The 18,005-nt window shown below is 47.6% G+C and overlaps 3 non-coding genes across 3 annotated transcripts; all 3 read left to right on the top strand.

Moving 5' to 3' along the window:
* Positions 1 to 7,358: 7,358 nt before the first annotated feature.
* TRNAP-AGG (transfer RNA proline (anticodon AGG)) lies at positions 7,359 to 7,430 on the top strand. The gene has a single exon. It is a non-coding gene; the product is annotated as a tRNA-Pro (tRNA).
* Positions 7,431 to 13,475: 6,045 nt separating this feature from the next.
* On the top strand, positions 13,476 to 13,547 carry TRNAP-AGG (transfer RNA proline (anticodon AGG)). Its single transcript has one exon. It is a non-coding gene; the product is annotated as a tRNA-Pro (tRNA).
* Positions 13,548 to 17,525: 3,978 nt separating this feature from the next.
* On the top strand, positions 17,526 to 17,597 carry TRNAP-AGG (transfer RNA proline (anticodon AGG)). The gene has a single exon. It is a non-coding gene; the product is annotated as a tRNA-Pro (tRNA).
* Positions 17,598 to 18,005: the final 408 nt, after the last annotated feature.

Genomic DNA, 18,005 nt, shown 5'->3' with positions numbered 1-18,005 from the left:
CCTTCTTGTTTCTTAAGCATCAAAATTACTTTGGCAAGCTTCCAATGCAACCGAATCCAAGAATATTTAATTGAATAATTTACCAGGTTTAACAGAACGTTAGAATATTCTTGTAACAATATTTTTAACACTGCATTTGTGACATCATCAGGGCCAGGGGCTGTATTCGGCAAGCATATTGCAGTCTCATTTAGCTCAGATAAGGAAATTGGAGTAACGCCATCCGAAGAATCTAATGCATAATGAATAGCCGGAAGCCGGGCCGTAAATCAATTTTCTAAGCATTTGGTAATCTCTTCTAGGTAGACGCTCAATTCTTGCGGGGACAAATCGATTGAGTCTAATGCTGAAGGTGTTGGTAGCACCTTCCTAGCCCGAAGAAAGGCGAATAAAGCACGATTATTTTTTGAATTTGATAGATAATCGTAATGTCTGATATATTAATCTTTGGCTCGATTAACACTACGCTTAAGTACACCAGCGTGAAACTGATCATTCTTCCAATTTGTCGGGCACTGTTTATGCAGAAGCACTTTTCAAGCGGCTTTTCTTTTTACATAGACCCGCGTACACTCATCATTCCACCAACGGCAAGCGGTGCCTTTAGCCGAAGGGATGACAAATTCAGCTTGCTTCCGGGAACCCTCTAGGATTGAGCAAATGGTTGAAGCGATTTTCTTATCATTGGCATTGGCAAGTTTAGAAACGGCTGAACAAAAGGAAGTCTTAAATTTCGTATGGTTCACAAATGTGCATGCCCGGCATTCTAAAGAAGTTATTGGACATATGATTTCTAATGATACTGGAAGATGATCACTGTTGGTTGCTGAGTGAACCACAACCCACGACAAAACCTTGATGCCAGCGCTACAACATGTTAAATCTGACACCGAACGAAAGTGACCTCTAGAAAACGTTACTTGTTGAAGGAAAAAACCAGTCAAAAAACACAAAGGACAAGAGGAGTGGCTCACACCACAACGACTGGACTATCAACAGCTTTATTAGAAACGGCGTAGTCCCAGCAAGGCTAGTAGAGCAGACCATTACAATGAATTTGGCTGTTACCCTTTGTTCAGCAATGTAACGATTCTTGGTAGGGGCAAGGGCAAAGAAGAGCGAGAAATCCTGGAAACGCACTACATTAGTTTATTAGGTGATGACTGCATTAGTACAACCTCGGTGCGCTTAGTTGAAAAAGAATTTGAATTTCTAGGTCGGTCACGATACATGCGATATCTTGTCTTTTCACGCTGTGTGATTAGCGATGATGTGGTTGCGCATGCTGTGCTAGCCTTGCTGTGACTACGCCGTTTCTAATAAAGCTCAGTTGATAGTCCAGTCGTTGTGGTGTGAACGTCTCATCTTGTCCTTTGTGTTTTTTGACTAGTTTTTTCCTTCAACTATGTACCAACTGGCCCGGATTTCAACCCTTCTGCAAACGTTACTTGTCTTGTGTTCTGACATGAAAGGTTACTATCAATAGTCCACTCCCATAGTCGCTTACCCCACAACTCTGTTTTAAGCGCCTACGACACGTGATGCGAATTAAAATCTCCTGCAAACAAAATTTCTTTCCAACAGGCAGCCACAGCCCTATCAACTTGACGTGTACTTTGCACACCAGTGGGAAAATAAGCATTTATAATTGCAAATGGCTGATACCCAGGGAGATATAAATCTATAGTAAAAATTTCGCCGTCGGAATCCATGATTTGAAACAAGATTTTTACCGTGTGACAAATTTTACTGGAAACAAGTATCAGTAATCTTCCACCTCGCGAGTGTCGATTAATCGGAAAGACCAAAATCCTTTTAAATGAACATTTTTTTCGGTGAAACCCACGTTTCTTGAAGAAGTATGACATCTGGATTAAGTTGAATAGATAGGCAAGATAAATCTCTTAAAGCTGAAAATATAGAGCGACAGTTCCACTGCAGTACTTTCAACTCTCCAATGGTGTTGAACGCACAGCGGCGCCAACTTCCACCTTTAGAATACTTTCTTTAATCATAGGGGGTGGTTGGCTCTTTCTTGATTTTGGTTTCATAATTGTAGAAATTGGGGATCCCACGCGTTTGGGAGCTCGAGTGTCAAGTTCCATATCTGTGACACTAACAGTGGCTCAATAAGAGGGCTCACCTTCGCCATGTTGGACTAGCGCAGTAGTGTATGTCGAATGCTCCACAAATGTAGAAGGCGTCTCTACCTCGTTAGTAGGCATTGGAGGTGTGGTGTTAGATATCGAGAACTGCATCGGTGTGTTAGTGGCCTCCATTATTTGCGTCACTTGACTGGAAATGATTTGCGCTAAGCAATCAGATTGAATGGATATCAATTTATCCATAGCTATAGCCATTGCTTTTTCCACGGCAGCGTCAATTGCGTCTGAGGGATTAATATCCATGCTTGGAGTATTGCGCGCTGTAACCCCAGAGTATCCGAAGGCACTCTCTTCAATAACTACAACTGCATCTCTTCGGGAGAAGCGTCGGCGGTTGAGTATTTCAAGAATTTGTATTTCTTGAGTGCGAGCTGAGCAGTTTGAATAGTCTGCTGGGTGTGTTCCCCCACAGAGGCAGCACTTCTGAGATTGTGCAGAGCATTCATTTGAAGAATGACCATCTCCACAGGTGTGGCAACGTAAGCTAGATTTACATCCTCCTGCGCTGTGCCCGGATCTCCAACAATTCTGACACTGAATTAAACGTGACGCGAGTGGTTCTACACGAAACACAAGAGGCCACAGCTTTATTTATGACGGACATGATGTGCCCACAAACGTTGCAATTACTGATTCCATCGGAACCCTCTCGTCATTTACCAGTCGATCGCAACGCTAAATAGCAACGACGCCTTCTGCACAGAGCTTGTCCAGTGTTACAGTTGGACTTATTCGGGAGCATACGCCCCGTACGAGACCCTTGGTGCACGCAAGGTGAGGCGAAATAAAAGCACTCACCGGGGCAGAAGCGAATGTAGTGCATTTCAAGAGCTCTTCAACACAGAGCTGGTCCGGTGACCGACACACTATACCTCCCGGTCCGGACGCACGCACCTACGTTATGGCCTGGAAGTGGTTCGACATGGTCCTAAGTTCCCTCTGGACAGCTTGTGGATTCGTGAGCCTGATGGCACCTCAATTCGTAGACACGAGGGCAATATGAATGGTGCTGACTCCAGTGTGAAAAATAAATCAAGAGGCAATTCATTAGGTGGCAGGAATGCTTACCAGGCGGATCGCGTCTGGCCAGGAGAATCGTTTGACATCAGCCCAAGACGGCTGACGCAAGGAATGCCAAAAAAACCAGGGACCAAAATAAAGTTAGTGAGACACCGCAAACCACCCGATACTCAGCCAAAACATTCCTACAGGCCAACGAAACTGCCGAGAGCTTGAACCGGTAGCTGGAACGTCAAAGTAAAAATAGCTGGAGATCCCGGCTTCAAATGCCGTATGAGCGCGAATTTCTTTTTCGCTCTTTGCTGTCATCCGAGATGAGCATAAAATTGTGTGCGAAACTTCTGAGTCACCTTCCTTTTTCAGTAAGCCAAGTCATTTCGATGGCTTGATATTCGAGCATCCTCCTTCACTGGATTACGCATCGCCTTATGGGCGGAAGCCTCGATACAACAATCACGCTACATTATACGCGTGAAAGGAGTGCTTTAAAATCTTCTTTCGTTGAAAGTCCAAAGCGAAATACAAAATTTCAATGCGCTGTGACGCCCCCCCCCCCCCTCGGGTCCCTCCACGCTCTTCACAATTCACCAGCACCGAGGTGGACAAACGAGTGTTATTTGCGGGGATTCTTTTTTTTTTACAGTGAGCGAAGATATTAAGAAAGTTTATATATGCAGCCGCGGTGAAAAGCCGTTGGCTCGTTAGTCTAGTGGTATGATTCTCGCTTAGGGTAGGAGTAGGCCCGGATTCAAACCCCGGACGAGCCGGAATTTCTTTTTTGCTTTCATCCGAAACGAGCATAAATGTGTGCGCGAATCTTTTGAGTCATCTTTCTTTTTCAGCAATCCAAGTCGTTTCAACAGCTTGATATTCGAGCAATCATGGTCACTGGATTACGCATCGCCATATCGACGGAAGTCTCAAGATCACAATCACGCTTCATATTACGCGTGAAACGAGTGCTTTAATATCTTCGTTCGTTGACCGTTCAAAGTGCCCGCGAAATCCAAAATGTGTCCATCAAACCAGTCTCTCTTAAGAACTCGATGAGGAGACGTGAAGTTTCTTTTCGGGCTATAACTGATCCCTCGGGAAATATAAGGTGTTGCAGGCGCGCATGCGGAATGTTCTTGCTTTGCAGATTCTTCAGGAGAGTGTCTCTTTCATCTTGGAATTGCTGGCAGGGCCACAAAAAGTGCTCAATGTCTCCTGTCTCGTTGCATGCCGAACAGTTCGGAGAATTGATTCGCCCCGTTTTAAATAACCAGGCCGGTGTATTTGCAGATCCTGTCCTTATTCGATATAGAAGTGTGGCTTCCTCTCGGTGCAATCGCTTGGTTACGCAGGGCATATGCGGTGGAACCCAAAGCGACGCAAAGTGATTTCAAATGTCAGATTTTCGCACTTGATTACTCTTTGGGGCCTTGACTTTGGGAGGATGATAGAGCGCTGCGTATGCAAGCGCATCAGCTTTTTCGTTTCTTGAGATACCAATGTGGGAAGGAATCCATTGAAACTTTACAGTGAAGCCTTTGTTGTTGAGCTCTTTCACGATGGCTAGTGATTTGCGGGGGACCTTGAGGGATGGCAAACCACGGTATATTTGTTGTAATGCGGCCTTTGAGTCCGTAAGGACAACCACATTCTGCGGAGGCAAAGTCTTTAATTTGAGCAGAACAGAAGCTATTGCTGCGCCTTCCACAACTGTCGACGAGGCTATACAGTCCAGACCACCACCACCACCACCAGGACTCCGAAGTTATTTTGCCGCCTCTGCCTACAGGACCATGCGGAGCCAACACGCTCTTTCTTCACGGAGACGTAAAAGCAAGGCCCTACCGAGTCGAAGATTTTAGAGACACGCTGCATGGTTCGTCTGGGTCTGCTTCCCGAGGTTGACGCCTTGGGGGCTTTCCAGATGAACCACGTGTGGGTGGTTACTTTCAGAAGCCCAGATGCCATGAAGAAAGTGCTGGCCCTCGGAGACATTACGGTTAAGGAGCGTCGCTGCCTGGTGGTTAACCCAGATAGCCAGGATGTGCGGCTCAAGCTCTACTGGCTCCTTCACAACGTGCAAGATGAGGACGTCCGCGCCGCGCTCACGCCTTTTTGGGAAGGTTACGGAGGTCTTCAAGGAACGCTGGCGCGTGCAAGGCATCATCGATAAAGGTTCGTCAACCCGCATTGTATCGATGAACCTGAAACCCGGAGTTACCATAGATGACCTCCTGCATCAACTTCGGGTCGCCGGCATCATGGCACTGCTTGTTGCTCCTGGGCGTGCCCCGGTCTGCCTGAGGTGTAACCGCACAGGTCATATCAGGCGAGAGTGTCGCGTACCACGCTGTGCTTTGTGTCGACGCTTCGGGCACGACGAAAGCTCGTGCGTGCGAACGTACGCGAATGTGGCTGGACGATCCAAATGTGATGAAGTCATCCAGGAGCACACAATGGACACATTCCATGCTGAAGAGACGGCTGGAAAAGGTGGCGTGGTGCAACGTCCTGATCCAAAGGAAGGCACCCGTGAACCAGCGAAGAAAGCGGACACCAAAGAATTAGAGGAGAAGCCCACTCGAGCTGAAGAAAAAGAGCACCATGCGGAAAATAATGACAAGAACAAGAGAAGCAACGAGCCTGCGGAATCGCTCGGACACTCTCAGAGTCCCATGAACACGACGGAGCCCCTTAAAGGAGCGGGCCCGGTAAAACGTCCACTCGAAGCTAACGAGAAAAGGGGCGAAGGATCAAGTGGATCAAGCCACGAGGAACCCCTTGCGAAAACACCGAATGGCCGTCGGTCGAGCTTCCAGCCGATGCCTAATATCCCAACGGGCAGGAAAGGGCCAGCGTCGGGACTGACGTGAGCCCCCAGCAAGTGTTCGCAGTATGTATGAGTACTGAGGTGGGGGAGGTGAGGGCGAGGGGACTGTAAAATTAGAATCGACCGAGGCAGACAAAGAAGTGTTGGATACGAGGAAGGAGGATGTAAAGACTGACGTCACATTCGAACGAAATGAGTGTCAGTAGTCTGTTTAGGAAGGACTTTACTCTTACGTGCCTCCTCACATTACCATGAAAACTATCTAGACAAAGCCTTACGATTTGGTATAATTAATGTTCGAGGCCTTGCAGGAAGGCGCAAGCAATATCAGCTTTGTCGCCTGCTCATGAAAAAGAACCTTGACGTAATCGGTGTACAAGAAACAAAAGTCGATGGGCAACCAGCGCTGAAGCTTCGCGTGTCGACAGCAGCGCCGTAACACACAGCCTAGCGAGCGGTAGACACAGTTTCCAGTAGCACACGCAGTGATTTCGTGTCAGCAAATTCACCGATTGTCTTGAGTCACACTTTTCACGGCTCCTCAAACGGCAGGGAACCGACGTGCTAGGACGTAGCAGCGCATGCGCTCTACGCAGCGCGCATGGCCATGGACAGAACTTGGCTGGCCGCATCGGGCTAGACAAACATTGATACAGGCGCACGTTTCTTATCGCTAAATATGTCGTGCCATCTTCGTAGCCTCCCTATCGGACGGTTTCAGCATATTTTAGTAACGCATGAAAAATGTCGTAGCGCCTCCTGGCCAGCGCTGGTTCCCCATAGTGAAGAAGGGACAGAGCAAATGCTGCAGTCATTTAGGTCACGTTTGTACGTGTGTGTTTCGCACGCATGCGGTATTTCAGGTGGTTGTGCGTTTTTTCTGATAAGCGCTTTAGGCCTCTCAGTTGAAACTGTGTTGACAGACAATAGTGGTCGGCTTATTGTGTGCGATTTATGTTTGTGATTTTAAGGGGCGCGTCATTTGCTTGTATCTTTTGGCTCATCTTTCTTTTTCAGCATTCCAAGTCGTTTCAACAGCTTGATATTCGAGCAATCATGGTCACTGGATTACTTGTCGCCATATTGACGGAAGTCTCAAGATCACAATCACGCTTCATATTACGCGTGAAGCGAGTTCTTTAAAATCTTCTTTCGTTGACCGTTCAAAGTGCCAGCGAAATCCTAAATTTCAATGCGCTGTGACGCCCCCCTCCCCTCCGGGTCCCTCCACGCTCGTCACAATTAATCAGCACCGAGGTGGACAAAGTATTATTGGTGTTTTGTTTTTGTTATGTTACAATGAGCCAACATATTAAGGTGTATATATGCAGCCGCGGTGAGATGCCGTTGGCTCGTTGGTCTAGGGGTATGATTCTCGCTTAGGGTGCGAGAGGTCCCGGGTTCAAATCCCCGACGAGCCCGAATTTCCTTTTTGCTTTCATCCGAATCGAGCATAAATATGTGCGCGAATCTTTTGGCTCATCTTTCTGTTTCAGCAATCCAAGTCGTTTCAACAGCTTGATATTTCGAGCAGTCATCGTCACAGTATTACGCGCCGCCATATCAACGGAAGTCTCAAGATCACAATCGCGCTCCATATTACGCGTGAAACGAGTGCTTTAAAATCTTCGTTCGTTGAACGTACAAAGTGCCCGCGAAATTCAAAATTTCAATGCGCTGGGATGCCCCCCAGCTGAAGGCTGGAATGAAAGTTGACGACTTGCCCCACCCGATCCGCGTCGCCGGCGAGCTTGCGCTGGTGGTAGCCCCAGGTCGCCCCATACAGTGCCTACGCTGCCGGGGCTCTGGCCACGTTCGACGAGAATGCAAGGTTCCCCATTGTTCCCGCTGCAGGCTTTTTGGACACAATGATGCGGACTGTGTACACTCTTACGCAGTAGCCGCGGGCTCGGCGCAGAGCGAGCCGTCGACATCAGAACTTATGATGGACGTGACCGAGGCGGAGGAAGCGGTAAAGGGTGCTGGAAACAGCAACGTGGCGGCAGAAACGAGCGAGATGAGCACGCCGATCGAAGGAGGACGGAACTATGTACAGTCGCGTTCATAAATTTGGAGACCATGCGAGCCCGTGGCCGTGTGCATGCGCCCGCCGTCTAGCGGCTCAGTGCCTGCTGTCGAGAGTGCCGCAGTGCGCATGCGCGTTCATCCTATCTCGCGGCCTGCTCGCTCGCTCGCTCGCTGCGCACCCGCGAGCGCGCCGTTGATAGGAATTTGCGGCCGCCGCCGCCAGTAGTGTCGTTCCCGAAGCAGCGGCGCGGCATCTTCGATACCCTTGGTCCAATCTCTGCGGTGTTTTCGGCGCTCTCGATCTCGACGCGCTCTGTTCAGTTGCTGCATCGTCACAACGTGGCAGTATGAAAAATCTGTGAGAACGGTAGTGAGAGTGCAGCCAATCAGCAGCCGGTGAACCATTCGTGCCATGCGAAGCCGGTCTCGTAGCGAGCGGACCCCTCTAACTTCCCATATTGAAGTAGTAAAGGTAAGGCGCAGAAGACCAGGGCTCAGGAAGAAGAACACAAACGACAGGACCTGGTCTTCTGCTCCTTGCCTTTACTACTTCAAGCATGAACCAACTAGCCCAAGCAAGAGTTTTACTTGAGCACATATCGAGTCGCGTTCTGCTCCTAGCAGACGATGTGCTCGTAACCAAAATGATGGACAACAACCTGCCGTCATTTTGACGTCACCAAAAACTACAACCTTTCCCGTACGTTTGTCGTGTGGGTAGTTCACTGCTTGCTGATTGGCAGCGCTCTCCCTCCCTTGTCAGAAATTTTACGCGCTGCCACTTTGTGACGCTGCAGCAGCTGGACAGAATGCGAAATGAACAAAGATCTCTGATCACGCCCCTGATGCCACCGAACGCAAATTACGATAATCGGCCCACGCGACAGTGCGCAGCGAGCGAGCACGCAGGCCAGCGAGATAGGATGTACGCGCATGCGCACTGCGATATTCTCTACAGCAGGCACTGAGCCGCCAGATGGCTCGCGCATGCACACGGCCACGGGCTCGCGTGGTCTCCAAATTTATGAACGCGACTGTACCTCCCCCCAAGGACCCAGCAACCCAAGGACCCAAGGATCCAGCAGCGACCCCAACTGGCGCCCGCGTCGAAGGCGTCTCGGCACCGGTCAAGAGGTCCCTGCAGCAGGAGAAAATCGACGGAAAGGCCGGCGATGACTCCGAGGCAGCGCCCGCTAAGACGCTACCCGGCAGGCGGTCCACGCTCAAGCCTAAGCAGAACCTGGAGGGTGACCGTAGGCTCGCGGCGAAGACGACCAAAGACGAACTCGGGCGACGGCTACCGGATGGTCACGGAGGCGTCTAGCGGTCAGCTAGACGTTAAGGTGAACACCATGCTCCGGGCCTTCTCCCCTCCGGTTTTCATCAATAATGGCTACCAACCCGTCGCTTAGCCTCGGTACGCTAAACGTTCGAGGTCTGGCCGCTCGAGGTGTATAGACTGCTAGTGGACCACGACCTCGACGTTTTAGCAGTGCAAGAAACCAAGGTAGACGGCGAGGAGGAGACCGGGAGCATGGTGCAAAGGTTCACGTGCAACTACTATGCGGTAGTGACCACGCCTTAGGGACTTCGGCGGGGTGTGTCTTGTTCGTGAGGAAGCTTCCAGGCCTGGTCATAGACGGTTACTTCTCGTGCTCTTCCAGTCGACTTGTCGTTTGTGATTTCAGCTATTGCGATGTCCAATGGCGCGTGCTGTGCATTTATGCGCCTAATACGGTGCAAGAAAGGGTAAATTTCTTTTTGAACTTGAAGCACCACTTCTCTGTGCACAAAGCGATAGCCTGTGTTGGGGACTTCAATTGTGTATTGAACATCGAAGACAGGTCGACACGACGCGTAATTTACGACAAAAGCAGCGATATCATGGCGCAGATCATACACGAATTTGAATTAGAGGATATCGCTCAGTGCTTCGGGGCTGACCGAGAAGTGAGGTGCACCCACTTCCAGGGAATAAATCATGCACGATTAGACCGTATCTATCTATCATATCATTCAGTAGAAAAATGTCAGTGCTATGCAGTTACTGCTGTATTCTTTTCTGACCACTGCCTCGTAAAATGCAGGGTGGGCCGCAAAAAAGAACGAAAAGAATTCGTCTGGGAACTGTGGAAAATGAATGCTGAGCTCCTACGGGATGATACTTTTAACGAAATGGTAGTGAATGCTCTGAATTCTTTTGGAAAAGACAGTTCTATGAAGTTGGGCGAGGAATGTGAGTTGCTGAAACAAAGTATTAAAATCAATGCAATCGAAAGAAGTAGCGTACTACGATATGAAGAGAAGGCAAGAGGAAGGGATTTAAAAACATTGCTGGAAAAATTTGTGATGCTCGAATGTATGCAACCCGGCGCTTCTAAAGAAGATGTGCGTGCTATTAAGAAAAAGCTCGAGGTTTTCGATGAAGAGCGTTATCGAGGCGCGCTCGTGCGCGCGAGAGCAGAAAGACTAGCATGCGGGGAAATGCCTTCGAAAAGAGCAGTGGGACTAGAAAAAAAGCACTCCAGACGCAAACAGATTGAGGCCATCTAATATAACGGGGTGGTAGTAACTGATATGAACAATATAGGGCGTGCCTACTTTGAACATTTCCAAAAGCTTTTCGCATTCACGCCCGTCAACATGCGAAGTTTCAAGCACTTATTTTTGCAGCGAATGCCACAGCTGTCGAGTAAAGTTAAAGAAACTTTGGAAAGACGAATAACTGAACAGGAAATGATAAAGGCCATCGAAGACCTGAACCCTGGCAAGTCACTAGGTCCAGACGGTCTTTGTGCCGCTTGGTACAAATCGCTCAAAAGCCACCTAGCTTTAACCGCAGTTTTCAATGAAGCATACGAAATGAAAATATTTCCACCATCCTTTGGCCAGTCCCATACAGTAGTAATACCTAAAACAGGAGAGACCGAGAAGTTCTAGCAACTTTCCTCCTATAGACCTATAGCGGTTACTAACTGCGACTACAAAATACTGACGGGATCGCTTCTCGGCCTTTTGGCTAAGATCAAGGTAGAAATACTGATGAAGATGCTGGCACGGCGTATGCAGTCAGTCATTAAGGAAGTAGTCGGCCCACACCAGACGTGTGGCATCCGCGGAAGAACCATCTTTACTAACATTCATAAGTTGAAGTGTGTGCTGGAGTGTTGTGATGCCATGTGATGCAGTTGCGATCCTCCAGCTTTACTTGGAGAAAGCGTTTGATTGCGTTTCTCCCGAGATATTGCTCACCATCCTAGAACATGTTAATTTTGGCCACATAATCACTGAGGGGGTAACCATGGCGTACCGGAGTTGCTATACGAGTCTTATAATTAATCAAACACTGGGGGCCCCCATTAACGTGAAGCGCTCCGTTCGCCAAGGTTGTCCACTCAGCCCACTGCTCTTTTTTGTTTACATAGAAACGCTATGTCAGGCCATCAATTAAAATGAATACATTAAGGGATTTCGCCTCCAAGCAGCAGAGGTGAAGTTATTGGCATATGCTGATGATGTGGCTGTATGTTGTAAAGATACGCAAAGTGTATTGAACGCTGTGAGTATCGTCAGACAGTTTGGTAACGCCACTAATAGCTTCGTGAACTGGCAGAAATGTTTGGGGTTTTGGCATGCAGGATGGGCGTCCACACCAGACCACTTTTCGAACGTCACCTGGGTCACGACGCCAGTTAAGTACCTTGGCGCACCCCTTGATGCCTACAAGGACAGTAGCGAGTACTGGAAGGAGCGGACAAAAGAAATAAAAGAAAAAGCCGACCGATGGAACGCCGGCCACCTGTCAATGTTCGCGAAAGCAACAGCGTGCAACATGTTTCTCGTAACAAAGATCTGGTACGTAATGCAGGTCCTACAGTGCTCTCGGGTTAATGTGCAGAAACTGCCCCGCGTGTTCGCTGTTTTCGTGTGGGCATCAATCTGGCAGCGATGTAGCCGAGATAATCTCTTCCGGCGCGTGAAGGATAGTGGTCTGGGGTTGGCGACCTCTTCTTGCGTCAACTAGTAAACAGGTTCTTCTTTTTTCGAGACACAAATGACCCATTTCTACGCACTGTTATCCAAATGAGGCTGTCAAGATCACTTCCCGAATTTGTTGTAGGCACCGAAATAATGCCAGGACCAGTTCGGGGTTTTTTTAGGGAAGTAATTCAGAGTGTTTCCTTTTTGCGGGTTCGTTTCTCTAGTGCATATTTGTGGAGTGTAAAACGGAAAAAGTTATATCGTGATTTGTGTCAGTGTTTTGCTGGTACCTATGTACAGGGCCCCGTACAGTGGAGACCCAGGCCTAGATGTATTGAAAATGGTAAAGAAGGTGCCAGTTCAGCCAGCCACTAAATCGTTCTTCTTTAAATTGCACACCGGTACTCTACCTGTTAAAATCTTCCTTGAACAACGTGGGTTCTACTTGCCATGGGGAACCCACTGCCTTATATGTAAAAAGCAAAGCATAGATCATGTCTTCATCCACTGTTGGCAAGGGGTCTTTTTTCTGGGACGTCTTGCAAAGGACTCTAAAAAAGGAGCTACCTATAGATCCCCATGGAATCGGGTTTTTGCCGGTATATGACGACGAAAGTTTCCCGTACGACCTGATCATGCTTACGGGCCTCGACTGTTTATGGCGCGCAAGAATGGCGGGTTACCATTGTGACCTGGATGCCCGACCGGCGCGTCTGTACTTTTGTGAATGCATGCAACGGTATGTGGAAGTGCAGAAATTGCAACAGCCTGTTCCTGAGTGGCTGTCGAGGGTTGAATCCCTCACAGTACTCGAGGAATTTTAATCCGACAACGTCGTGCCGCAGTAGCGGACGGCAACGAATGTAAATATTACTGTTCTTTGTTCGGTTTGTGTATTTATTCCTTTTTGATTCTTTGGTCTTTGTTTATATCATATAAGAATTTGTGCTGTGACATGTCGAAGACTGGCAATAAAGAAAAAAAAAAGGCTTGTTGGTCTAGGGGTATGATTCTCGCTTAGGGTGGGAGAGCTCTCGGGTTCAAATCCCGGACGAGTCCGAATTTCCTTTTTGCTTTCATCCGAAGCGAGCATAAATATGTGCGCGAATCTTTTGAGTCATCTTTCTTTTTTCAGCAATCCAAGTCGTTTCAACAGCTTGATATTCGAGCAGTCATTGTCACTGGATTACGCGTCGCCATATCGACGGAAGTCTCAAGATATTACGCGTGAGACGAGTACTTTGAAATCTTCGTTCGTTGACCGTTCAAAGTGCCAGCGAAATCCTAAATTTCAATGCGCTGTGACGCCCCCCCTCCCCCCACCGGGTCCCTCCACGCTCGTCAAAATTAATCAGCACCGAAGTGGACAAACGAGTATTATTGGTGTTTTGTTTTTGTTATTTCACACTGAGCGAACATATTAAGGTGTATATATGCAGCCGCGGTAAGAAGCCGTTGGCTCGTTGGTCTAGGGGTATGATTCTCGCTTAGGGTGCGTGAGGTCCCGGGTTCAAATCCCGGACGAACCCGAATTTCCTTTTTTCTTTCATCCGAAACGAGCATAAATATGTGCGCGAATCTTTTGGCTCATCTTTCTTTTTCAGCATTCCAAGTCGTTTCAACAGCTTGATATTCGAGCAATCATCGTCACTGGATTACGCGTCGCCATATCGACGAAAGTCTCAAGATCACAATCACGCTCCATATTACGCGCGAAACGAGTGCTTTAAAATCTTCGTTCGTTGACCGTTCAAAGTGCCCCGCGAAATCCTAAATTTCAATATGCTGTGACGCCCGCCCCCCCCCCCTCCTCATCCCTCCACGCTCATCACAATTATTCTGCCCCGAGGTGGACAAAGTATTATTGGTGTTTTGTTTTTGTTATTTTACCCTGAGCGAACATATTAAGGTGTATATATGCAGCCGCGGTGAGACGCCGTTGACTCGTTGGTCTAGGGGTATGATTCTCGCTTAGGGTACGAGAGGTTCCGGTTTCAAATCTCGGATGAGCCCGAATTTAATGTTTGCTTTCATCCGAAACGAGCATAAATATGTGCACAAATCTTTTGGCTCATCTTTCTTTTTCAGCATTCCAAGTCGTTTCAACAGCTTGATATTCGAGCAGTCATCGTCACAGTATTACGCGCCGCCATATTGACGGAAGTCTCAAGATCACAATCACGCTCCATATTACGCGCGAAACGAGTGCTTTAAAATCTTCGTTCGTTGACCGTTCAAAGTGCCCCGCGAAATCCTAAATTTCAATATGCTGTGACGCCCGCCCCCCCCCCCTCCTCATCCCTCCACGCTCATCACAATTATTCTGCCCCGAGGTGGACAAACGAGTATTATTCGCGTTTTTTTTTTTTACAGTGAGCGAAGATATTAAGCCGTTGTATATATGCAGCCGTGGTTGGAAGCCGATGGCTCGTTGGTGTAGTGGTATTATTCTCGCTTAGGGTGCGCGAGGTCCCGGGTTCAAATCCTGGACTAGCCCGAATTTCCTTTTTGCTTTCATCCGAAACGAGCATAAATATGAGCGGGAATATTTTGAGTCGTCTTTCTTTTTCAGCAATCCAAGTCGTTTCAACAGCTTGATATTCGAGGAGGCATCGTCACTAGATTACGCATCGCCACATCGGCGGAAGTCTCAAGATCACAATCACGCTCCATATTACGCGTGAAACGGGTGCTTTAAAATCTTCGTTCATTGACCATTCAAAGTTCCCGCGAAATCCAAAATTTCGATGAGCTGTGACACCCGCCGCCCCCCCCCCCCCCCCGTCCGTCCACGCTCATCACCATTAATCAGCACCGAGGTAAACAACCGAGTGTTATTTGCGTTTTTTTTTTTTTTTACAGTGAGCGACGATATTAAGAAGCCGTGGTGAGATGTCGTTGTCTCGTTGGTCTATAGCAGTACAGCACACCGCTACATCATCTGCATATGCCAGGAGTTTCACTTCGGCTTCCATGAGTTTGAAGCCCTTTATGCTACTGTTTTGAATGGTTGCCAAACAAAAGCTTTCTAGATAGATCGCAAACAAAAGTGGGCTGAGAGGACACCCCTGGCGCACGGAACGCTCTATTTTAATGGGGGCCCCCAGTGTCTTATTAATAATCAACCGTGTTGAGGAGTTCCGGTACGCCAGAGCTACCCCATCAGCGATGATTGATCCTACATTAACGTGCTCGCGAACTAATAACAATATGTCATGTGAGACAAAATCAAAGGCTTTTTCTAAATCAATCTGCAGAATGGCAACAGCATATTGAAAATCGTCACAGCATTCCAAGACGCCTCTCATCGTATGTACATTTGTCGCGATACTGCGTCCCTTAATACCGCAAGTCTGGTGTGGTCCTACAAGATCCTTTATGATTGACTGTAATCGGCTTGCAAGAACTTTCATTGAGACTTTGTAGTCCCTGTTGGTCAATGAAATGGGTCTGTGTGCCGTGACTAGTCACAACATTGCTTTTTAATTCGTCTTAGGAATAAGGACAGTATGGGCTTCAGAGAATGACGGTGGTAATGCGTTGGTAGCAAAAACTTCGTCAAACAGCCCTTTCAACAAAGGCACCAACTCGTTCTTTAATACTTTCTAAAAGGCCGCGCCAAGACCATCCGGACCTGGCGACTTAATAGGGCTCAGGTTATCTATAGCACTTTCTATTTTAGGTTGCGTAATGGGTGCTTCTAGAAGTGACTCTGTTTCAGATAGTTGCGGCATACGAGAAAGATAGTTTGCTCTGTACGCTTCAATATCGACCGACTGGTATTCAAAGTGCCGCTCGTAATGCTAGTGAAAAGCTCGTGCGATGCTATTCCTGTCATTCAGTTCTTGGCCTTTCTCTTCAATCACTTCTATTTCATTTCGCCACGCATGCGTCTTTTCGATACCTAGTGCCCGTTTCGTGGGCGTTTCCTCCACGGCTCATGCTTCTGCTCTGGCTCGAACGAGCACCCCGCGATAGCGGTTCTCGAATTGCTCCAGCTGTTGTTTTATCTTAAGTAGGTCTTCTTTCAAAAGACCTGGCGCTTTGCTTTCCCGCGCAGTTACTTACCGCAATATTTCTTTCAGCCCGTTCTCTCTCATCTTTCCTCGGTATTTTAAGACACTGGTTCTTTCGATTGCCTTTATTGTTAAACATTTTGGTAGCACAACAGGGAGCGTTGCAAATTGGAGTAAGTGTCTCGGGTTTTGGCATGGTGAATGGCAGTCAACACCGGAAACGTTCGCCAACATTAGATGGAAAAAATCGCCAGCTAAATACTTGGGCGGTCCGCTCCAACATTACCGGCGAAATTAGGACTACTGGCTAGAAGAGGCCAAACGACTCAAGCAAAAAACAACAAATTGAAAAGGTGCTCATCCCTCGATGTTTGCGAGAGCTACTGCATGTAATTTGTTTTTAATAAGCAAAATATGGTACGTTATGCAAGTTTTCTGTTGCTCTCGTTTAAATGTGCAAAGGTTACACAGAGTTTTTGCTGTATTCATTTGGGCATCAGAATGGGAGAGTTGCAGCCGTACGAACTTATTCAGGAGAGTCAAGGAAGGGGGCTTAGGCCTGTCACATCTTTTTGTGAAACAGCTAGTAAACCGGTTCACTTTCTTTCGAGACGTGCGTGACCCCTTTCTGCGTACAATGTGCCAGTTACGATTGAGCAAGCATTTGCCGATTTACGTGGTGTGCAATTTAAGTATGCCTGGTGCTCTTCGAGTGTGCCCAAGGGAAGTCGTTGACAGTGTCCATTTTCTGTCCGTACGTTTTTCTAATGATTATTTCTTTTCCGTGTCGCGGAAGAAATTGTACAGGGTTGTAGTTGACATGATTATGCCGGTTCCGATGTACAGAGCCATAAACAGTGGAGGACAGGGAAACGACGTGTTAAAGCGTGTTAAGAAAATGCAGGTGCAGCCAAGCACTAAATCCTTTTTCTTTAAGTTCCATACCGGAACTTTGCCGGTATGGGCCTTTTTACAAGAGAAGGGTTTTTATTTACCTTGGGGAGCAAACTGCCTTATATGTAAACAACTCGAAACAATTGGCCATGTTTTTTTGCATTATTGGGCAGGGGTTTTCTTTTGGGAGGTTCTTCAAAGAACGCTACAGAAAGAATTGCCTTTAAGTCCATTAGTTAGTAGATATTTGTCGGTAGAAAATGAGGACGGGATGCCTTTGGACTTAATTATGATAATGGGCATCCACTGTTTATGGCGGGCTCGAATGGCCGCTTTCTTTTGGGAGCCTGACAGCCGGCCTGCTCGGGTGCCCTTCCGGGAAGGTATTTCCAAGTTCATTGCTGCAATTCAGCCCCTCGCAACATTAAGGGAATTTTAAACGTGATTTGGCCAGCCACAATGTGAGTGACCACACAACATGCATGCGCACAAGCTTGAAAGTGTGATTGTGTATAATTATGTATCGCTTACATTATTTTAAAAAATGATGCCCTTTGTGTTTCCTATGTGAAAATTCCGGCAATGAAGAAAAAAAAAGGCTCCTTGGTCTAGGGGTATGATTCTCGCTTAGGGTGCGAGAGGTCCCGGGTTCAAATCCCGGACGAGCCCGAATTTCCTTTTTGCTTTCATCCTAAACGAGCATAAATATTTGCACGATTGTTTTGAGTCATCTTTCTTTTTCAGCAATCCAAGTCGTTTCAGCAGCTTGATATTCGAGGAGCCATCGTCACTAGGTTACGCATCGCCGTATCGACGGAAGTCTCGTGATCACAATCACGCTCCATATTACGCGTGAAACGTGTTCTTTAAAAAACTCTTTCGTTGACCGTTCAAAGTACCCGATAAATCCAGAATTTCAACGCGCTGTGACACCCCACCCCCTCGTCCCTCCACGCTCATCAATATTAACCAACACCGTGGTGGACAAACGAGAGTTGTATCTTCTGATTTTGTTTTTTTTTTTGCAATCTGCCAAAATATTTGCAAGGTGAAAATATGCTGCACTGGTGGAAGGTC

The sequence above is a fragment of the Dermacentor albipictus genome, chromosome 1, assembly GCF_038994185.2.
Source record: "Dermacentor albipictus isolate Rhodes 1998 colony chromosome 1, USDA_Dalb.pri_finalv2, whole genome shotgun sequence".
Classification (NCBI taxonomy): domain Eukaryota; kingdom Metazoa; phylum Arthropoda; class Arachnida; order Ixodida; family Ixodidae; genus Dermacentor; species Dermacentor albipictus.
The sequence above is the reverse complement of the archived record's forward strand: the minus strand, read 5'-3'. Positions and strand labels throughout refer to the sequence as shown.